This window comes from Martes martes (genome assembly GCF_963455335.1).
Source record: "Martes martes genome assembly, chromosome: 2".
Taxonomy (NCBI): Eukaryota; Metazoa; Chordata; class Mammalia; order Carnivora; family Mustelidae; genus Martes; species Martes martes.
The window spans coordinates 165528408-165553554 of NC_137889.1; positions in this window are offsets into that span (position 1 = coordinate 165528408).

A 25147-nucleotide genomic window follows, 5' to 3' on the forward strand; every position below is an offset into this window, starting at 1 on the left:
TTACACTTATCATGTATAAGCTTTACACATGTTACTTATTATATCTGAAGCTTTACTATAGGGAAATCTGGAAAAAAATTAGTTCTTGTTGTCATTTACTTCTTAGTAATTCCACAATTTTTAATTTAATGATTTAGCACGTGAGAACACAGCTCTAGGTTCAGACTTCCTGGGTTCATTTCCCATCTCCATCACAAAATTGCTATAGAACCTTAGGCAACTTAATTTTTGTTGTTGTTGTTTTATATTCCTCCTTTCAATGATAGATACAATAATAATACCTAAATTACAGGATTTTTGTGAAAAACTAGAATACAATCTAACTGTTGTGGACACTCCACAAGAATAGGATGGACCCCCTCACCCAAAATTTGTTTCTGATATTGAGACTGATGTTACCACACACACAAGAGTATACATATGGTTATCTTCATCTAATGATGCTTTCCAGGAGAGCAGGGAATTCTCTGAAGCTGATCCAAAAGTGTTTGAGAGAATAAGAAAAGGAGATGGCTTGGATTTCATTGTAATCAAGGGGTGGAACTGGGGAAAAATTTCTAATGCACAAACAGGCAGGGGCTTGCATGGTTTGAATTTCCTGTTAACCCCGAAGGAAGGAAATCAACTTTTTGTTTCATTTTGTTCTACCAACTTTCCTAAGATATGAGGCAGAAGGAACAGAGGCAGGTGGTAGAGCTTGCAAAATGTCACCAATATCACAAATGAAATAGGGTTCTTCATTGCAATATATTCCTCAAGCTTGAAGACTGAAATGTGCCATGTTTTATTTAACTGAATTTAAATTCATTTAAGTAAGCCATTATGCTATTCTTTAAGGTAAGTAACTTGAATCTACTAAAACAGGTGGAAATTGTCTTAAATATCCTATCTAAAAGAACTGCATTGTGGATAAGGAATATCTTGATGAGACTTTGTGTTGTCTTTTTAGTCTGATGTTAATTTATATTGCAGGTAATTATGAGGTAAGAGATTTCCAAAAGTTCTTCATCCCAAAGGGACAAAGTTGGATAGATAATTCTTGCCACTATTGACCAGATCAGATAGTTAGACCATTGGCAATATCTCAAGAATCTAAAAATGTGCAGAAGAGGCTTGTTGTCCAGGGTTTCCACTGTTAAAATGACCATCTAAGGTTGGGCCAATTTTATTTACTCTTCAATCCTGTCATTAATCAGAGACATCCTAGGTAAAGGATGAGAAGCAGCAACTCTCCAGCAAGCTCCATCACACGCAATGTTGTAACTACTGCCTGTAAAGCATAGTAACTCTTTTGCTGCCCATTCAGTTGATCCCAAGAAGCTTCTCATGTAGTCAAGGCGTTCAGGAAAGTGGTGATCTCCTCCAGCACTATGGCATCTGGCAAGAGACTCAGGACAGAAGAGGTCAACCCCTTTTGTGGCTCAGATTTACTAAAGGGTCTGGGTTTGACTCTCTTTTATAGGTACCATTTCCATTTTAGGAAGGAGGGCCTAGAGGGTTGTGACAAGCTTAGGGATGCTGCTTCTATAACCCAAGGCATAATGGGAAACTCTGCACCAAGGGTCCTGGGTCCAGTGTGCAGTAAACAGTCAATACAATGGCATATAGAGTGGTGTTGAGAAAGACAGTTTCTTCTACCAGACTTCCAGGGGCGTTTGTCACCATCATGGGTAGTTGAGGGACTCCAGGAGGAATGACAGAAATTTGCTAAAATCTCTCTTGTGAAGGAGTCCCTCAGTGCATTAATGGCAGAGCTTTTGTATTGCACTTTGGGCAGCTTCTAAAGACTTTTGTCACTGGGAGTCCCATTCAATGTAGGCTAAATTGCAAGTAACACAAAAACAGCTTAAGCAAAATTTGCAAACAAAAACATGCTGTCTTCAGAATCCAGGAAGTCCTATAAGTAGTCTTGCTTTAATATGAGTAATGTTGCTTTAATGTTTAATGGGTACTGAGAAGGTCAATAGCTATGCCTTTATGGTGTAGAGGACACAGTGTCCCTTGGTTAAATAAATAATGTTCAAGAATGTCACTGAGGTTATGCAGTCTTTTCCTATGTGTACTATGTGTGGGACAGTGGCCCACTCCTTTGTATGAACTCCTTTGTGATTATATGTGCGTTCTTAATGAGTGGGTCAAATGAATCTCCTTGGAGGAAGGGTCATCAATATAATATAATACCTTTGTTGCAAGGGAAAATTAAATGTAATTAAGATTACATGCAAGTGATGGCAGGGCTGTTGAGAAAACTCAGCAGGGTAACTGTGTGTTATGCCTTTCAGAAGGTAAAGTCAAACTGCAGCTGAGAGGCCACTGAAAGAGGCACTAAACAGAATGTATTAGTCAAATCTATGACTGTAGAGTATTTATCATCTGTTGACTGGATAAAAATCAGTAATTTCAATAATACTCGTATGGGGCCTTAATGGTTAAGGTCACAGCATTGAGGTTGTGGTAATCTAGCATGAGGTGCCATTCTTCCTTTTCAAATTTAAGAACAAGCTGAATTTGATTGTTAAATGGAGAAGCAGTATACATAATTACCTCTTCTTTAAATAGGTCTCATATAATGGATTTCAAATCTCAAGGATACTGTTTTATTTTATATTGAGCTAAGTTAACTATCGAAATCAAGGGTGGAGATTCATTGAGGTCCTTTGTTGTCAAACTAGTTTTAAGAGCCAGAGACACAATTTTAGTTTATTATTCATTGGGTTACTGGGATGCTACAAAATACCTTTGCTGATGCTGCCTATACCTCTGTCACAAAAAAAGGTCCTGATCTTGGGGTGCCTGGGTGGCTCAGTGGGTTAAAGCCTCTGTCTTCGGCTCAGGTCATGATCCCATCGTCCTGGGATCGAGCCCCGCATCAGGCTCTCTGCTCAGCAGGGAGCCTGCTTTCTCCCTTCTCTCTCTGCCTGCCTCTATGCCTACTTGTGATCTGTCTGTCAAATAAATAAATAAAATCTTTAAAAAAAAAAAAAAAAAAGGTCCTGATCCTTAGAGTTTTGGAGAAAAATACCCAATTCACTCCCAATGTACAAGCAAATGGTTAGTCAAACCCATCGGTGCCTACTGTTGGATATTTTAGGGCAATAGCTGTTATGGCTATGGAAAATTTAAGGCAGGGTGATAGTTCTCATAGTTAAGGCAAAGCATACCTAATTTTGTCCTATATTTTATGTTTGCTAACCCTCCTAAAAGCACAGAGATACCTCATTTAAATGGAATCCCCAAGTTTAACTCTAATTTGAGACCTTGAATGGACTAAGTCTGTGAAGGTTTTTTGCTTGCTTTGTTTTGTTTTGTTTTTGGACTTTATTTATTCATTTGACAGAGAGAGATCACAAGTAGGCAGAGTGGCAGGCAGAGAGAGAGGGGGAAGCAGGATCCCTGCTGAGCAGAGATCCTGATGTGGGGCTAGATCTCAGGACCCTGAGATCATGATCCGAGTAGAAGGCAGAAGCTTAACTCACTGAGCCACCCAGGTCCCCACTGAAGGTTTTCTAATTGGTGTTTTTCAACAGATGTTCATTAATTTAGAACCTATGGCCTAGAAGCACAAAAGCCAATAATCCCCTTTTTATCTTGTAACAAATTATTTTTGCAAATATTTGGATTACCAAATTGTGGAATTTGGGGTTCCCCAATTGGCCCAAATTGTGGACCTCTATTTTAGGTTTTGTTTCCTTTCTTGCATATAGGTATTTTTGTCTGTGTTGATGATTTTTGGATATACCTCAAGGAGTTTATTTCTACCTCACTCATATTTATAGTTTTTTGTTTTTTTGTTTTTTGTTTTTTGTTTTTTTTCCCTCTAGAGAGTCTCAAATCAGTATCATTAGGACCTGAGACCTCCTTCATGAAAATTGTTGATTTATAGGGTTTAAGTACCTCAGGCTTAAGATGGGTTTGAATGAACCATACACACTGGGGATGCATTGTTATTTATCTCTAAAACTTTAAGGATCAAGATCTCTTTCATGATAAAGGTATAGACAACAACAGGAAGGGCATTTTGTAGGATCTTGGTGAGTAACCTGTTTTTACTGACCATTCAGTGGGTCCTTATATCATACAGGGCATTAGGCTTTCTCTGGAGAACACTGAAGATAGGGACTAATACCTGGTTGAGACACAAAACCCATTCAAGGTCACAGGGTGAGAGTTGTTCCCCTGAGCCTAGCATCAATCGTGGCTTTTGTTGGAATCAAGTCATTCAATCTGTGATACACAGGTATATTCAGGCAGAAACACATGACCCAAAGCCACTTTGCAGAGGGTTACAAACTGACAACCCATCCCCAAACATCAGTTATTGGAACTTCTGACTTAACTTAGTTAAATCTGTGACAGAGCTCAGTGGAATTCAACAAATACAGCACAAAGCAACAGAGCAAGATTTCCAACAGGCAGCAACTCAAAGCTCGAGTTTGGCAGCAGACAGCAACGTAGTTAAAAGAGCATGCTAGCCAGCAGGAGCAAAGCAAATTAAGGAGATAAATCAAAAGAAGAAAGACCCCTGGTGGTTGTGATCATCACCTAGATACCTTGTTTACAGTGCTAACAGTTGAGGTTAGCTCATAGAAGTGAAATGGACATCCCCTTGAAATTTAGGATTAGTGGTTGAAACAGATGACACCACACACATTCCAGGAGGGTATAAAAAAGCTTTATGACGATTTCTAGGGATAGCAAGGCAGATTCCCAAGCAGGTTGGAAAATGACTTGAGTGAATGCGGTAAGACCAAATAGGCTTTATTTGTGGGTGAAGAGTGGGGCTGGGAGAAATTTCCTAGGCATGAGTGGGCTGTGGTTCATGTGCTTTGAAATACCTCTGCCAAAATGCAGAGTCCTTGGGATTTCTTATCAACTTTCTCACATGTGGGCTGAAGAGGAAGAGAGAATAAAGGGACTTGAAATCTATTAGTAGTGAAATATTAAATCAGAGTCTGACTCTTTACTACACAGACATTATTTTTTTCAACAAAAGTTAAATGTTTATCAACCTCTGAGTATTATATTCTTTGTTACATTTGTGACTCTAACTACAAGGTGGCTATTGCACTAGTGGTCATCACACAAACATTCCTAATAGGAAGAAGGGAAAAGATCTGAGTTGACACAGATTGCATCTATCTCTTTTATAAAGTAAGAAAAAACTTTCCCAAGAACTCTTACTGCAGCTTTCTCCTTAAATATCATTGAATAATTGAATTTCTCTGCTTAACTTACTTCACTTAGCAAAATCTCCTCTAGTTACATCCATGTTGATGCAAAAGTTGGGTATTCATCGTTTCTGATGGCTGAGTAATATTCCATTCTATATATATGGACAATATCTTCTTCATCTATTCGTCTGTTGAAGGCCATCTCAGCTCTTTCCACATTTTGACTATTGTGGACATTGTTGTTGTGAATGTTGGGGTGCATATGGTCCACCTTTTCACTACATCTGTATCTTTGGGGTAAATACCCAGTAGTGCAACTATGTCAAAAATAATGATGTACTGTATGGTCACTAACATAATTTAAAAACATAAAAATAAATAAAAATAGACCTATAAAATAAATAAATAAATAAATATCATTGAGTGAAACTCAATGACATGGCCATTCCTACTTGAAAGATGACAGAGAAAGCCAACATTTCTAACTTTGAGCACAATGAGAAGCCCTCTTAGTAATAGTTATTGGTAGGTAGTTAGCTGACTCTGACAGTAATGTTCTTTTGCAAAGAGGTTTACACAATAGTCACGAATAGTTGTAGATGGTGTGAATTGTTTTATTGCAACTTATGCTCTGTTTCCTGTTGTTAAAAGTTGACAACATCCATCACATATAAATAGCTAAGGAATTTACAGTGATCCATACTTTATCAATCTTGTGTAATATCTTATGCATTTGGAAAAGGGGGAGGTACCCGGAAAAGAAGCACTTATTATACTGGAAACTTACTAAAATTTGTTGCCTTTCTGTTTGAATGGCTGATAGATGAACATAAAATATTTAAGAGATCATTTCATGGTCACCTATGTAGCTGATCTTTAAAAAAAAAGATTAAAGAAATGGAAAGGATTGTCCCTGAATACTAAGCATCCCTTTTTTTCTGAGTCTGTATCAGGCATAAATTATACTTTTTCACCCATTCCTAAAGGTCAGATATTCAATCACGGGAAGATTTTTTTTAAAGTATATTTCCATCCAGTCACATAAGCAAATAAGGACAAGAAGGAAGAGCAGTGTGTATTTTAAAGAACCAAAATGAAAGCTGTTCACATTTGGATATCACAATTGTATATCTCAGTGCCTTTCTTTTCATACCTAAGAAACATAATGCCCCTGAAAAGGAAAAGAAGAAATTCAAGGTATTAAACATAAGTTCTTTTCTCTGTTCCTCTGCATTGATTAATGCCCTGAGCTCACACAGCTGTAAAGGTATCCTGATGTCCTCTTTAGACCATGCCTCACATGACTTTACTCAGAAAGGAAGAGAAAGGTTTGTCAAGTCAGGAGTAAATGAGATATCTCATTTGCATTGAAATATAGAGAAGACCAAAGAAAAGGGCTGCTTCTTCTTTGACGAGTGTATTTCTTCCTTCATAATGTACTAATGATATAATGGAGCTGGACACCCCACAGTCATTTGCATTTGGTCTTGCTTTCTAGAATGTCTTGCTAAGCCTCTTATTTCAAAAATAAATGAAATACTGAATTCTTATCCACTCGGGAAACTATTAGAACCCCATGCCATTTTCCTTTTGTATGTGGAGAAAAAGATCTTATTTCCCACTATGAATTATTTTATCCTGTGATACTATCCACATGATTGAAAACAACCTTGTAAATAAAATAACCCCAAATTTACTATATGATAAAAATGTTTTATCACCTATTCTCCTAACAAGACGTACAGAGCTGGTCAAATACATTAAATCAGACATTCTTTACTACTTGGCTTAAATCATTATCCAACAGAGGCTAGTGATTATTTGAACAATTATAGAAAATTAGTCTTGCTTTCTGACTGTATGAAATAATCTGATTCATTTAAAAATTTGTTTAGGTGAGCCACGCTCATTATAGAAACATTACAATAAAAGGTATTTTGTCCTCGTTTCCAGATCCCATTCTCAGTTAAAAAACAGACAAAGCAAACAAACAAACAAACTTTAACCAAGCATTTCCATGCTCAAGAATAATAACAATAACAGTAACAATAATAATAATAATATTTCAATTAATGAGTGAAATTTTCTCTGTTAGCTAGACTTCTTAAAAATGTCACTGAAGTGGATGAATATTTCCAGAATCAGAAAAGAGCATTATTTAGCCTGGGATACCACAAGCAAGACACTACAGGGAATGCACATTACATTGGAAAAGCAAAGCAGTGTCCTTTCTCACCTGGTTCCTTTGCACTGCTGGATTCACTCCTGCTTGCTGCGATTGTAGTGGGCTAATTCCCATCCTGCTGTTTCCAGGTCAGACTAGTCTGCCCTTGCCTAGATTCTACACACACAGACATTTCACCAGTTAATTACTTCTCCTCTGGAGTATTGTTCAAGGACCTGCACCATTGCATGTCATACTGGTAGGTTATTATGGTAAAGGAAGTATTAATTTAATTTATTATTGGAGAATATAGACTATAGACTTAAATAAAAGAATTGTCATAAAGAAACCTCTGGTAGGAAAATAATTCAGATTGTAAGCATTTAGTTCAGGTCAACCCATAAACAACATTAAGTACATGAAACTATTTGACCCCAAAGCACAAAACAACAGCAACTTGTTAATATTATGAAACATTGAAAATTAGAGGACAACTCATTTTCGACATTAAGATTTTTTAACTTCTACTGCTTTTAAAAGTTTTTTGAGTGGTTCATTTATGTACTTTGTAGTGAATTTTATACTTTTACTTAGCCTGATTCATTCAGGAACACATTTCTGATCTTAAAAGAAAACTCTGCTTCTTTGCATGACCAAACTGAAAAAATGATCTAAATGCACTACCTCCACCTCTTTCATTTTTATTCAGTCTTTGCTGTGGAACTGCATCTCTTAATATGACTTAGTATGACTGGCTTTGTCTCTAAAATGACTGGTTCAAGTACCTCGCTGCTGATTGACTTTCAGGCTAAAATTCCACATGTATGAAGTATTACAAAAAGGACATTTTCTTACTTAGGGGATTAACAAATGCCATCTTCCATGCTCGCTCTCTCTCTTTTTAAGATTTTATTTATTTATTTATTTGAGAGAGAGAGAGCGAGAGAGAGCAAGGGAAGGACAAAGGGAGAGGTAATCAGTAGCAGAGCCTTACTTGGGGCTCAATCTCACAACCCTGAGATCATGATCTAAGCCAAAATCAAGACTCAGACACTTAACTGACTGAACCACCCAGGTTCTCCAAATAATGCCATCTCTTACTACTTAACTATTTCAAGTCAGGAAAAAAATAGACAAATTAGTATTTTACAAACAATGTATTAGCTTTACTGTTGATATACTATTTAGTGAAGGTAGCTTTAACTATCTGGTCAAACTAAAGGCCTAACTTTCTGAAACTGAGTTAAAGAGGCTTACCCAATCTTAAGCAAAGAGGTCTCTGCTCTGTGGGACCAATCCTGCTTTCCTAAAAAGGAAGCAAAAATGAGCAGACCATGAAGAACCCCTTCTGCAGGCAGGAAGAGGGCGGGGAAAGACTGAACTTAAGCTCTTCCCTCAAACTCATTCTATCAGTTTCCTATGACCACTAGAAAATATTCACAAACTTAGTGGCATAAAGCAACACAAATTTATCATCTTATCAATTAGTATTTCAGGCATCTTATGCAGCTCTCACTGAGCTAAAAAAAAAAAAAAAAAAATCAAGCTATTGGCAGAGTTGCATTCCCTTCTGAAGGCTCTAGGGGAAACTGACACCTTTTCCATCTTTTAGGGGCTGCCTGCGTTCGCTGGCTCTTGGCTTTCTTTCCTCTCTCCAAAGCCAGGTTGTTGAGCCTTTCTCAGGTTAAATTATCTCTGACCTCCTTTTTCAGTCTTCCTCTTTCATTTTCCAGGATTCATTTCACCCACACACATAACCCAGGGTAATCTCCCTATTTTAAGGTTAGTTTATTAGCAAATGTAATTCCACTTGTTGCCTTAATTCTTGCTATGTAAGGTAACCTATTCACAGATTCCAGGGATCAAAATGTGGGTGTATTTGAGCTATCATTATTCTGCCTACTATAGTCAATCCTGATCTTCATACCTGCCACCTAAGTGAGGGGTTAGCTGAAACCTAAAGGAGTCATGCAGACAACATCTCCATACAGAAAGCTTGATGGTGGTGAATACGCATTCTTCCCATTGTTAGTTTAATTGCAAAAAATGTCTAATTCTTTCTTTTTTGAATCCACTCCCATTGTACTGTGTCTTTACTGTTCCGGTTACCAAAAAGTAGACTCCATTTCTCCATCCTATGATTCATGGTAGGGTTACTGACTTGTTTTGATAATAGCATGCAGCAAATGTGATAGTGTCAGTATCTGAACTAATGCCTCAAGCGGACTTAGGTACACTCTCTTGCTTGGTTCTCTGCCTTTATCAAGACAATGTGTCCAGGCTAACCTACTTCATGACAGGAGACACAGGCCCATCATATTCCTTCTTTAGTCAAACTGAGAGCAAGACACCTACAAGATAAACATACTTATGGCCACAGAACCACCCAGCCAAGTCTACTTAAATTTGAAAAATCCAAAACCAGTTAGTCAAATTTAAATTTGTTAAACGTTGTGGTTGGTTAAGCAGAACTCTCACGGCAATAGATTACTGGTACACATCAAATAAATAATAGTGTCCACCTGAAGTTGAAGAAAATTTTAGCCAGACATATCATTTCACCTATGAAAAGACTCTATTGCTTATTTACATTCCACTTTTCCAATTATCAAATGGGTTTCATTCATCGAACCTCACCTCTGTATTCTTCCCGTCCTTGTTATACTGAAGGTTGAAAAGAAATTCAGCCCCTTACTGAGGGTTCCACAAATGTTGGCCAACTCTGGTCAAGATTTTATATTTTAAATCCTCAGTAACAAGTACTAAGTTAAATATATTCACTCTGGGGGCACCTGGGTGGCTCAGTCTTTAAGCCTCTGCCTTTGGCTCAGGTCATGATCCAGGGTCCTGGGATCGGGCCCCACATCGGGCTCCCTGCTTGGCAGGAAACCTGCTTCTCCCTCTCCCACTGCCCCTGCTTATGTTCCCTCTCTCGCTGTGTCTCTCTCTGTCAAATAAATAAATAAAACTTTTAAAAAATATATTTACTCTGTTTTACTATAATTTAACAGTTATATTTGTTTCAACTTTACCATCTTTGCTAAAAATGTAAAGTTAGCAGACATTAAAAAACTGAAAAAATAAATGTAATATTAGGAGACTTTAATGTATAAAACTCAAATAATGCATATTATATGAATCCATATGCATATTGTTTAAAATATTTGAATGCCTGATAGAATAAGATAGTGTATTAAATATTAATATGAATTATTAAAGTAAGAATTATTCCCTTCACTGTACAAATAATTTCAGAAAAATAATGTTTTGCTTAATGCATAACTGTTAAGAACATTTGGAGGGTAGAGAAAGGCAGAACTTGTACATTGGTTAGATCTCTACCAGTTAAAAATACAGATATGAATTGGGCAGGAATTCACTTTTAGATATAGTTTATGCCACATAGTATTATGGTAAAGAGAAGTAAAATTATGAAGAGAAACATTAACTAAAGTAAATAATGCAAATTAACAGTAACAGTGAATATAATAACAAGACTACTTGGTACTCCATAAAAATCGTGGCCTTTTTACCTTTGAAATTCATGAGATTTTGTGGCAAAATTTGATTTTTTGCATCAGTTTCTTTCTTAACTTAAAAATAACCAATACAGGGCTCTTGGGTGGTGCATTCAGTTAAGCGTCTGAATCTTAGTTTAAGAATCAGGTCATGATCTCTGTGTTGTCTACTGGAGACTCTTTCCCCTTCCCTCTCCACCCCCCTCTGTCCTTCTCCCCCTCTCCCTGCTTGTGTTTATGTTCTTTCTCTGTCTCACTGTGAAATAAATAAATACAATATTTTAACAATATATAATTTCAAGTAGGAAATTTACCCTAGTTTTTTGTATTTCTTCATTTCCAAAATTGTTCTATTTCAGTGATGGTCATTTGGGAAAATTCTAATGTAACTAACTTTTATGCTTATAACCAGATTAAATAGTATATGGAAGCAAGGGAGAGAGATTGCTAAGAAAAAGTAAAGAAACTAAAATAGTGAAGAATATCATGTGTTCTAGAGCCAGACTGGTTAGGATTTGATTCATGGCTCCACCACACACATTTTGTATGCCCTGAGTAAGTTATCCAACATCTGTATGCCTCAGTCTCCCTATCTTTGAAATAATGATAATAGAATTCATTTTTTAAAATATGTATTTATTTGACAGAGAGAGAGAGAGAGAGAGAGAGAGAATGCACAAGCAGGGGAATGGCAGAGGGAGAGGGAGAAGCAGATTCTCCACTGAGCAGGGAGCCTGGGGCTGGATCCCAAAACACTGAAATCATGACTTGAATTGAAGGCAGATATGTAACCAAGGGAGCCACCCAGGCCCCCCAATAATAGCATATATTAATGATAATATCATGTCTGTCATTGAGTTATTATGAATATTCAATGAGTAATAATTAATTGCTCAGAGCACTGACAGGCATCCAACAAATTTCATGTAGATGTTAAAGTAGTCTCTTTCTCTCAAAGTATTCAAAATTAAGGGGAAGAATTACAATAACATCAAAAGTAAAGTGGCCATTTCCTTTTCCTTTTGAAATAAATAAAGTAATAGTAAGGATTTAAATAAAGGTTATGAAATAAATAAGATAATAAATATGCAAATAAATATAGATAAAAGTTATGAAATAAATAAGGTGATACATATCCAAACACAGAGGAAGGTGTACAGTTAATAAAATTTTTAAAATTAATGGGTAGATGGAGAGCAAACAAAATCACCATCTTGTAGTCACATGCCTCTAAACTATGTATGTTCCAGTATTTTTCTCACCATATTATTTTCAGTTAGTGATCAATCCTAGTTTGATTTGCCCTTACTTCAAAGAACCCACTGAACAAAGAACAAGGGGATGGGTGGGCAAAGGGGACTTTTCTAATATAAGCATCTCTTGACTCAATATTAAACAACTCAAAAAAAAATTTGTTCATGTTCCTTCTGCAAATTCCCTTTGGTTCTCTTGCCATCTCAGTTTTCCTAACCAACCAACTTAATTCCAAGGACTATCTTAAGCCTCCTTCCCTCTTTTATTTTTCTCTCCTTCATTCTCCTTCTTCTTCTCTGAAATAGAATCCCTATACTTGTTACCATCCATACCATACACACAAAGGCAGACCAAGTTGTTTCTTTAAACAAAACTATACTCAAATAAATAGAAATCCTGATGAATGTCATTTTTTTCAATCTTATTTCATCTGAGAATTAAATTAAGAATAGTTATATATTTTTTCAACTTCAAATTATCAAAAGAAAAAAAACATACAGATCTAAAAAAAAAAAAAGTTATTACGTTGTGACTTAAAAGTGGATGCCAAGAATATTCACATGCAAAGGAATGAAATTGGACCCCTATCCTACACCATTCACAAAATTAAGTCTTAAATTTAAGACCTGAAAACATAAAACCCCTAGGAGAAAACATAAGGAAAGGGCTCTTTGACATTTGTCTCAACATTTTTTGGATAGGACACCAAAGTCACAAACAACAAAAGTACAAAAGTAAAAATAAGCAAGTGAGACTACATCAAACTAAAAGACTTCCTCGTAGCAAGAGGAACAATCACAGAATGAAGAGGTAACCTACAGAATGGGAGAAACTATTAAAGCAAACCATGTATTTGATAGGGGGCTTATATCCAAAGTTTTAAGAAACTCACACAGGTCAATAAGAACAATAAAATCCCAATTAAAAATGGGCAGATAAACTGAATTAACATTTTTCCTGAGAACATACACAAATGCCCAATAGGTAAATGAAAAATGCTCATCATTAATGACCAGGGAAATGCAAATCAAAACCACATTAACATATCACCTCACACTTCTTAGAATGGCTAATCTAAAATATACAAAAGATAAGAGATATGGTGAGGATGTGGAGAAAATAGAACCCTAGCGCACTGTTGTTGGAGATGTAAACTGTCACAACCACTGGGGGGGGGGGGGAAGAAAGAAAGAAAAAAAAAGAATTGTTTTCTTAAAAAAAACTAAAATTAGAGCTGCTATATAATTCAGTAATCCCATGGCTGAGTATGAACCTGACAAAAGGAAAATCACTATCTCAGAGATATATCTGTACCGCCATGTCTGTTGCAGCATTATTCACAATTAACAGTTAGGGAAACCACCTTAGTGTCCATTAGTAGATGAATATATAAAGAAATATGGTATATATACACAGTGGAATATCATCGAGTCTTAAAAATCAGGAAATCCTAACATTTGCAACAACATGGATAAAGTTTGGTGTCATTATGCTAAGTGAAATAAGTAGGATAGGGAAAGCAAAATACTGTATGTATGGTTTCATTTTTATGTGGGACTTAGGAAGGTAAAAAGCCAAACATAAAAACAGAGAACAAAATGGTGGTTTCCATTTTGGGGGTTGAAGGAAATAGATGTTGGTCAAAGGGTGCAAACTTCCAGTTATAAGGTGAATAAGTTCTGGGGATCTAATACTCAGTGTGATGATTACTGCAAACAATACTGTATTAATGCCTCAAAGCTGCTAAAGGAAGAGATCTTTAATGTACTCGCCACGCATACACACATGTACAAAAACTGTAACTGTAGGAAGAGATGGATGTGTTAACTAGCCTTATAGTAATCATTTTATGACAAATAAATGTACCAAATCATGATACTGTACAACTTAAATGTACACAATGTTACATGTCAATTATAGCTTAATAAATTTAGGAAGAAAGTGGATATGCAAGCTGGGTAACCATTCAACCATGGCAATAAAAATATAATTATAAAATTACTCCAAAGGTCTCTAATATATTTGACTCTCTGGTCTTAAGTTTCAAGCCAGGGGTGCCTGGGTTGCACAGTTGGTTAAGCACCTGCCTTTGGCTCAGGTCATGGTTTCAGAGTCCTGGGATCAAGCAAGCCCCATGTTGGGCTCCCTGCTCAGCAGGGACTCTGGTTCTCCCTCTCCCTCTGTCTCTCTTCCAAGGCTTATCCTTTCTCTCTCACTTGATCTCTATCTCTCAAATAAGTAAGATCTGTTTTTAAAAACTTTCAAACCAATAAAACATATCCAAAGTTTTTTGCACTATCTTTTCTTAGTTCTTTGAGTTTTTAGCTTCTCTCTTACTACCCTTATATATAAAAATTGCTAATTACAAACCAATTCAAGGTAAAGCAGGAAGGTAAAATCACAAAGGAGGAATAACATCTTAAAATGAAAGAAATTAAAGAAAAATAAAGGCAGTCTCAAAGAGAACTAATAGTAAAGTTTGGGCAATATCTGAATTCCCAGGAAGCATTATTTTGAGGGAAAATTTGGTAAAAGTAATTTGCAAGAACTTTATTATATTGTTTTAGACTATCTTTCTCCCTGAACAGGAAAGCGAAATGTTACACTTTTAGATTGTTTTGCTGAGCTTTGATGGAAAGAAAATACTTACATCACACCAGGTAGATTATTTTTGTATTCCTAAAACTCCAGAGAAAATTCTGGAAGATATTTTGTTTAAAAAATACTTATAACATTTTTGATATTTTAAAATAACATTCATTTTTGGAACTTATTTCATAGACTAGGCTCTAAATGACAAGTCTATCTTGTGTTGTAATGCCTCATATCTTGGTTATTTATATGTTTGCAAATCATTCATTGCAAGTAGTTATACTGGGCTAATTATATCAACAGAATTAAAGATGTCAGAATTGTGGTCTAGTTAAATAAAACAAACTAAAGTAAACCTTGAAAAAAAAAAAAAGTAAACCTCATCCCAAGTGCCCCTGGTTGGAATTAACAGTGTAAGAATTGAAAATGAACTTTCCTCAGGAGACTTGGTAGCATAGGAGAAGGTAACTTACCAAGTAGCTTAATGAGGAAGAAGATGTCAGAAAGGAAGGCCAGGCACAAAAACAGTGAAAAATCTGTCCAAGAACAAAATCCTTAGAGAGAGATAAGTAACTTAGGAAAGATTTTCCTTCTAAACAGGAAATTTTTAAATCTAAAACTTCATTATTTTATCATGAGAACACTGAATTAATAGGGTTAAACTTCTACTTCTGAAAAATATGGCTGTGAACCCAAGGTCAAGATGAAGACAGGTAAATTGGCAGTATCACAGTAGACTCAAAAAATGGTCTGTCCATGTGTGTCTGTTCTTTGTATTTTAAGCTCAGACTAGGGACTGGCTCATAGCCAACTTGGAGGGCAGGAATAAGCTGAAGAGGTAGATGGGTTGGTAAACATAAAGACAGATATGTACTGATCTAGAAACTTTCCCAAGTAAAAGGAACTGGGCCTAAGGAAATGGTCAAGAAAACCAGTTCAAATGCCAAGAACTGACATCCATGATGTAGCACCAACCGGTAGTCTAAGGACCAAAATAGGACCAAGACCCATGCTGAACTAATAATATAAATTAGCAGTTGGACTACTGATAGGTTCAAAAAAACTGGCAGCAATAGGTTAGCAAACATTTGATCTTTCATAAAAGTTTCCTTAGCAGTGTCATTCTTTAATCAAAAGGACAGGGTCTTTTAAAATGCTGTTAGTACTGATTATTCTGGAAGCCATAAGACACATCTAACTACTATCAAGCATTTTTAGGACGTGAATATCATTGAACATGCATTGTCCTTGCTCCCCGCCTGTCATTTTTTTCTGTAGTGGTTACAACTTTCTGAGTTTCCCCAGGCAGCTCATAATTATTATTATTTTTTTTTTTTTGCACACCACACAGTTTGAACTGTTTGTTTTTTTTTTTTTTTTCTTTAAAGTTTTATTTATTTATTTTGGAGATAGATAGTGGCAGAGAAGGCAAGATAGAGCACAAGCAGGGAGGAGAAGGAAAAGCAGCTCCCACTGAGCAAGGAGCCCAATGCGGGGCTGGATCCCAGGACCCTGGGATCATGACCTGAGCCAAAGGCAGACACTTAAGCACCTGAGCTACCCAGGCGCCCCTGAACTCTCTTTAATAGTTTCCTACATTACCCTTTGGAATCCTTCTCATCAGAGGCTTATGTCTCTCCATAAAGCATGTCAATCTAATAGAAAATCATGGATTGTCGAGAACATCTGGGGGAAATAGAGGAATAAGAGGATCCCAAGTTCACTACCTCCCACAGATACAGCTAAATAACACCCACATCAGTGTAAATAAGCCCAAAATGGCCTGAAGACTCACATTTGAACAAATTTTCCAGAGGTAAATGTAGAGAAGAATCCATATGGAATAAGCTAGGAAGAGCCTAATGGACCTGCAAGACTGTCCATTGCAGGGAAGGACCCCACAGGCATAGAGAGGGGAAAGAAGCAGACGCTCGAGGCTGTCCAGACATGGGGAAACTGCACGGGGAAGAAAAACTCCCATGACATCCAGCTTTGACAATCAGAGAGGCTGAATTTCGTGACTTCTTATAAAAAATGGGGCTTAACATTTGGACCTTCAAAAATCATTAGGTTTGGCTCTGGGAGATCCAGGAGGATGGAGTCCCTCTCCCTAAAGAGACAGTTCAAGAAAGAGTCTCACGGAGATGTAGCATAGAAACAGCCATTTGAAAATGTGTGGGGTAAGGAAAAAAAAAAAAAGTGTGGGATATATTGGAGGGCGATTTATTTACTAATCTCAGAAAACATGTTGGAGGAACAGAGATCATTGAGACTTTTTTAGGATAAAGGAAGCTGGCAAGCACCATTTTTTCCCCCATGCCCCAGTCTGGACACAGGGAAACCTGTGGGAACCAGCACAGCAATAAATACACCCCATCTAAGTTGCTAACACTAAGCGCACCATCCACACTTGCTTCTGTAGATCTGTGAACCTCCAACCTGGCCTGCTTTGGTCCCTGGTGGCTGCAGGCCCCTTCTCGCAGCAGGCCAGTATGGACCTTACAGGTACCATGTGTTTCACCACCCCCTTCATTCTCCTGTGGACCTGCCCCCTCCAATACACACTTGGACTGAGCCCATCAAACGTGGTGCCACCAACTTGGCTGTACACAAGCAGCTCTGACAGGGGCCAGCCCCACTCCAAACACACCAACAAAATTCTCTCAGAGGACAACGCCAAGGAATGTGCCCTGCAGGTCGGTGCTAGTGCATCTCGGGCAAATGCCTGGTTTGACTCAATACAAACCCAAGACGACCACAGACTGGCCTACTAACAACACAGGGATCAAACCCTGCCCACAACAGGCAAAGCATACCATTGCAGATGACTGGGCTGAAAGCAAAAGCCCCTCAGCCACAAGAGTACTGTGCATGACACCAAACATTTAAAGGGGAGTTGATACCTATTCTTCTCAAACCTTTCCAAAAATTAGAAGAAGAAAGAAACTTCCAAATTCCTTATATGAGGCCAGCATTACCCTGATACTAAAACCAGATTAAAAACACAAAATAAAGAGAACTACAGGCCAATATCTCTGATTAACATAGATGCAAAAGTCCTCAACACAATATTAGCAAACAAAATTCAACAATACATTAAAAACATCATTCACCACAATCAATTGGGATTTATTCCTGGGATGCAAGGGTGGTTCAATATTCACAAATCAATCAACATGATATATCTCATCAGCAAGAGAGAAGATTAAAAAAATGATCATTTTGAAAGATGTAGCAAAAGCATTTGATGAATACAGCATCCATTCATGATCAAAACCCTCAACAAAGTAGGTGTAGAGGGAACATATCTTAACATAATAAAGTCCATATATGAAAAGCCCACAGCTAACAACCATACTCAGTGCTGAAAAACTGAGAGCTTTTCCCCTAAAGTCAAGAACAAGACAAGGATGTCCACTCTCACCACTTTTATTCAAAATTGTACTAGAAGCCCAAGCCACAGCAATCAGTCAACAAAAATAAATAAAACTGCATCCAGGTGGGTAAGGAAGAAGTAAAAGTTTTACTATTGGCAATAGACACAGTACTATAGGTAGAAAAACCTAAGGATTCCACCAAAAAACTACTAGAACTGGTAAATGAAGTCAGTAAGTTTGCAGGATACAAAATCAATATTCATTGCATTTTTAGACACTAATTACGAAACATTAGAAAGAAAAGAAGGAAACAATCCCATTTACAACTGTACCAAAAATAACAAAATACCTAGGAATAAACTTAACCAAGGAGGTGAAATACCTGTACTCTGAGAAGTAAAAAACATTGATGTACTCTGAAAGCAAAAAACATTGAAGGTGATATAAATGGAAAGATATTCTATGCTCATGGATTCGAAAAAAAAATATTCTTAAAATCTCTATATTACTCAAAAAAATCTACAGATTTGATGGAATACCCTATCAAAATACTATCAGCATTTTTCATAGAACTAGAACAAACCATCTTAAAATTTGTATGGAACCACAAAAGATCCCAAATAGCGAAAGCAATCTTGAAATGAAAAGCAAACAAACCTGCAATCCCAGATGTTAAAATAGATTACAAAACTGTAATAATCAAAACAGTATGGTTACTGTTACAAAAATAGACAACATAGATCAATAGAATAGAATAAAAAGAAAGAAACCTATGATTGTATGGTCAGATAATATTTGATAAAGGAGGCAAGAATATACAATGGGAAAAAGAAGGTCTTTTCAACAAATGGTGTTGGGAAAACTGAACAGCTATATGAAAAAGAATAAAACTGGACAACATTCTTACACAATACACAAAAACAAACTCAAAATGGATTAAAGACCGATATGAGACCTGAAGACATAAAAATCCTAGAAGAAAGCATAGGCAGTAATTTCTCTGACACAGCCATAAAAACGTTTTTCTAGATAGGTTTTCTAGATAGGTCTCCTGAGGCAAGGGAAACAAAAGCAAAAATAAATTATTGGGATTACATTAAAATAAAAAGTTTCTGCACTGCAAAAAACAATCAGCAAATCTGAATGACAACCTATTGATCTGATTAAGAGTTAATGTACAAAATATATAAAAATCTTGTATAATTCAACACCAAAAAACCCCAAATTATCCAATAAAAAAATGGCCAGAAGACATAAACAGACATTTCTTCAAAGAAGGCATCCAGATGGCCAAAAGACACAGGAAAAAATGATCCACGTCACTCACCAACAGGGAAATGAATATCAAAATCACAAGGAGATGTTATTTCACACCTGTCAGAATGGCTGAAATCAACAATACAAGAAACAAGTCTTGGTAAGTACATGAAGAACGAGGAGTCTTTGTGCACTGCTGGTGAGAACGTAAGCTGGTGTAGCCACTGTGGAAGACAGTGGGGAAATTCCTCAAAAAGTTAAAAATAGAACTACCTATGTTTCAGTAATCACTCTACTGGCTACTTACTCAGAAAATAGGAAAACATGAATTCAAAGGGATACATGCACCCCTATGTGTATAACAGCATTATTTACGATAGCCAAACTATGGAATCAGCCCACCATTCATAGGTGAATGGATAAAGAAAATGTGGTATTTATATACAATGGAATATTATTCAGCCATAAAAAGAATGAAATCTTGCCATTTGCAACAGTATAGATAGAGCTAGAGAGTAGAGTATTAAGTGAAATTAGCCAGTCAGAGCAAGACAAATACCATATAATTTCCCTCAAATGTGGAATTTAAGAAGCAAAATAAAGAAATTAAAAAAAATAAGATGTATACCAAGAAACAGACTCTTTTCTATAGATAACAAACTGGTAGTTACCAAAGGGGAGATGGTAGAAGGGATGGGTGAAACAAGGGAAGGGGATTAAGAAGAGTACATTCATGTCATGAGCGTTGATTAATGTATAACATTGTTGAACCACTATACTGTACACCTGAAACTAATAAAACCCTGTGTGGTAATTATACTAGAATTAAAAAAATAAGTTAATGGAAAACTAGCTTCCCAATATAGGCAGGATTTCTCAGGAAATAAACAATAAAATAAACTTGTACTTAAAAACAAATCACTGACCGAAAAGGACAATGTGAAGAACGTCGACACTGTTCAAGAGGTCTTTTGAAAATTACAGTTTATTTAACATTCAACAACTATTTATTGAAATTATGAGTCAGAAATGGAGTTAAATGCTACAGACAAGAACGTGAGCAAGATTATCTCTATCCTTGAAAATTTTATCATGGAGGATTCGGTGTAAACAGGCAAATGTGGCTTATAAATGTGAAAGGATTAATCTAACAGTGTTTATCTCAACTGAGCAGGCTACGGAGTGGGGCATTTTAGAGACGGAAGTGCAGCCATATCAGTACGTCTCATGTCCAGAAATATAAACAGCCTTCCATGTTTGGCTTGTGTATTCTAATGTCAATTTTTATATTTTTGGTTTTCCATTCTTTGTACATACAATCACATTTATATACCACAAATGTGTTTTAAATCAGTAGGAATCTGTAGATAGTGAGGAATAAATGCTTGCTTCTGACCATAAAATAAAATTTTTACCTACAAGAAAGAAACTTCTAACGTTAAAATATTTTAGAGTGCATTCTAAATGGTCTTAGCAATATTACAGAGCTTACACTGTTTTAGAAAGTGAGGAAATAATCACAAATGTTTCTGAGAATGACTAGCTTTTAGAGGAGAATTGCCAGCCATTGCTTCGTTGATTTCAGTTGATTTCCTTTCAGAATGAGAAATTATAATGAATCACCACCAATCAGCAAACCTGATTATGGATGTCAGTTACACAGCCTAAAAAAAGCACCTGCTTCCTGGGCAAGTACTAGACAGCTGTGGGCAAGACTGGAACTAAGTAGTCCTGTGCCAGCAACAAAGATTTTGGAAATCTCCCATCCTGAAACCTCTCCATCTGTAACATATTTCTTAAATGGTACCTTAATTATGTTCCACACAACTGAAATCTAGGATTTAGGATATATATTACATAAATTTAGGATTCTATCTGTCTGCCTGTCTATCTATCTACATGATACATGTAGATATCATGATACATGATACATGATATCTATCTACATTTACATGATGTAAAATAAGTTATCAGCTTTCTGTCGACCAGGCTCTCATTTTGTCCAAAGGTAATGCCGAGTGATGTGCAAAAACTGAATTACCCAATAGGCAGGATATACATGTGCAAGTATCAAAATACCTCAGAAAAATAAAAAGGGGAATGCAAAACTAGAAATAAGCAAGCTAAATATTAATGTGTGCATCTGTGTATGTTTTGGATCCACTTCCAAATTTTATTTTAGATATAGTGTTAACTTCATTTTGAATTACCTGTAGGATATTTATAATTTTTTTTTCCCAAGGCATAAAACTGCTGAAGTTCTTAATCACTCCCAGATGTTGCCACTGCCCTTCTCAAACATAATTGGTTTTCCACTACTGGGCTTTGCCTTATGCCAAACCACCTGAGATACGATTGCTGTGTTTGGGCTCACCCTGAATATAATTGTCTTTGCCTTCAGCATAAACTTCTTATGAAATCTGTCTAGGTAGGAAAGGTTGACTTGTTCAACATAACAGAAATGGGCTAAAACATTTATCATAAGGGAAAAATAATTTTAACTACTTTTTCTCGGGAAGAGGCAATGTAATAGAAACTGTAGGCATGATAATCTTCAGGTTAATACATTTAATTAATGCTATTATAGCAAAGGTTGAATTGTTTTGGATGGGTAATTGGGTGCTCTCTAAAAATCTCTCAATTCTAATATTTTGATTATAAATGTGACAGCTGGGATGAAATACAAACCTATTTTGAAAGCTTTAATTTGCTTAAATACTTTCGATATAAAACATACTATTTTATCTTTTTTCCCCCAAATACATAATCTCTTAACTCAAGGATGCTGCTATTGACAACTTTTAGCATTGATGAGTGAGCATGTCCTCAAAGATCAACATAAGAGCAGATCTTTCTGTGTTGTGCATATGTAAATATTTCACAGGAATCAAAACAAAGCCAGATGTTTCAGTGAGGATGCATGAACTGTCTGCACAATCCAAATAAAGCAATTTGTTTTTTGTCATAAGCAAGACTTTAGGTGATAACCTACTCCCAAACCATTTCATGGCTTAAGAACATGGATTCTTTTGTTTGTCAGCCATCTGAATGAATGTCATTGTATTTTATCTCAGATCTTAATAATAGACTCCAGCAGGAAGGACACAAAAGTCATAACATTTATATATACTGTCCATCCCAACTCCATGTCTTATTAAAATGTAATAAAGATGAAGGAGGTTAAGATAAATGGAAGGTGATAGCAGCATTTGAGAAAGAAGAACTGACATGGAGAAGTAGTAAAATGACAAGGTAACCAAGAAAAAGATTAGTAATCTCCTACAACTACCACATGGACTTTCTTTGTCAATGAAACTAATTTTACAACCCTCTCCATTCACTTCAAGATTTTTCTTAGAAAAACTAAACAAGAATACCTATCTTTGGAAACCATGGTTATAAAATATTCAGTGATCTTAATGAAATCTAACACCCATGAAACCAAATTTAAATATGGCTATACCAGAAATATAATTAAAATATTTTTAGAGTATAGAGTTTGTAAAATCCTTATAAATAACTTAATCTCCAAATAGAATAATTTGAAATATCTCTCTTGTGTAACTACAAGGTGCTAAACAAAAATATGTATAAATTTCTTTTTAGATGTAATATGTGGTAACAGCTTATGGTTATGATTTAAAGAGCATATTTTCCATAGCCAATTGCAGTAATGCTTCCATACAATTCCAAGGGTCTATGGACCTTTCATATTAAACAATTATTCATTTTATCTAGGACAGAAATATAGCTATTTCCAACATTTCACATTAAGGTATCAAGTTTTATCTGGCATTTTGAAATGAGTTTAAATACTAGATCAATAAGGATAAGCAAAAAAGTAATATTCCTAGAACTTTCCTGTGTATAAACTAGTTATAAAAAGCAAGGATAAAAATAGATTGTAATGCTGACTAGAACACTGCATTTGTTGTTGGTGTTAGCTCCTCTACGTTTATACAAATGCAAATTTGCAAGAGTTCTGGGAAAATCTAAGTATATTTGAAAGTATATGCTTTAGCTGAATCAATGCCAAGTTTTTAAATAAAGTGTTTTCATGCACTTATTTTAGAGTTAATTATATATCTTCTGTCTTATAATAGTAATTTATTAGTATCTCTGGTACAATGTTACATGATATTGACAACAACAAATATTTTTGCCTACTTGCCGATTTAATGCGGGTATATATTTTGCCTCACAAGGTTGTTAGAGTATAGATTAAGATGTTGCACGTAAAACCCTTTACATAATCCCTCCTTTTATTGAGCATCTCAATGCTTGGTCAACATTATTACTATTTTATACAGATTAGTGTATTGAAAAGGTGTTTAATTACAGTTCCAGAATTCCTTTAACTCTCTTTTCAAGAGCACTGCCCTCTGCCTTACCTTTACCCTACTCCATATATGTTTCTAGTGGGTCTGTCAGGTACAATTCCTACCCTAGCGTTCCCATAGACACAGGCATGAGAAAGTGATTCCAGCCTCTATAAATAGAGATCTGCACATACTGTAATTGATTGAGATGTTGGAAAATAACACAAACACATTTACTCAAATTCCTTTTATTTGATTGTTACGTAGGTATTGAGGAAATGAGTGTGCTCTTCAAATGAAATTATTGCTTATACAATTTAGGTCAGGGTTTGCTACTGGCCAATTTTCCAGTTTGAGGGAGAAGAAAAAGCCCTTCTCTCACAAAGAAAAAACATGTTTTTAGACTTAACTAGAATTAAGAATTGCTGAGTTCAAAATTTAAAGGGACTGATGGGCCAGAGATATAATGCTGGAAACTCGGGGGTCGGGGGGGAGAGTTTTGCAATGAACGTACATGCCAACATCCAGAGCACAAATCCGGGGAGTAATGAACTAAGAAGGGGGATGGACAGTGAGATAATTTAACCAGAGGCATTTGATATATTTAGAGATGAGAGAATTGGAGAGAATTGGATCCTATTTGTAGATACTGAAATAGTCAAAGTATTAAGTTAGAAGTAGAGTTAGAGGGAAAGTGAGTTAGGAGCCAGAATCTTCCAGAGTATAACTGTGACACCATGAGGAAGTGATGGGATAACTTGATGGCATAAAAGCCAAAGTGGAGAGTTTTCACAGGAGGGAGAATGGTCTGGAAGTGGCACTGAAGAGACAAAAGGCCACCCCTTTATTTCTAGTGGTACAAAAATTGTTGTAGGGGAAACACACCACCCTTTGTGGAGACTGGACATAATTTACAATCTTTAGGGGAGAGTCAGATTTCAGGAAAGAAGAAGGTAAATGACTTTATTTTATTATTCATTTATTTATTTATTTATTTATTTATTTTTACATTGAAAGTATGTTTTTGTCTCCGGATGATTATTTACAGAGGGTACAAAGGAAGGGTGATAGGAAATCTAGAAAAGTAGTGGGGCAGAAAATCCCTGAGTCTTGTGACTGGAGAAAGGAAGGCAGAGGAACGGTTGTTTTACCCACACTGTGCCAAATCACACTTTACTCAGGCTGAAAGAGCATAGTAACATTAGAAATATGAGAATCTTTTAAAGATATTGTCTACATTTTATATTTTGTTTTAAATTTCATGGAGGTTTGGATAACAGAATTGTCCCAATTAATATATGAACTACAACAATGTTCAAATACTTTCAAGATGAAAAATTAAAATAGATTTTAAGGCAAAATTTATTTTAAACACTAAACTTCCAGCCATTAAGCTCACTCTATGGTCAATAAATGTGTAATATTTTTGTGTTATCTTTCCAGATAGACACATACATCCAAAACCCCCCATCCCAGCACACAAAAATTTGTTTTC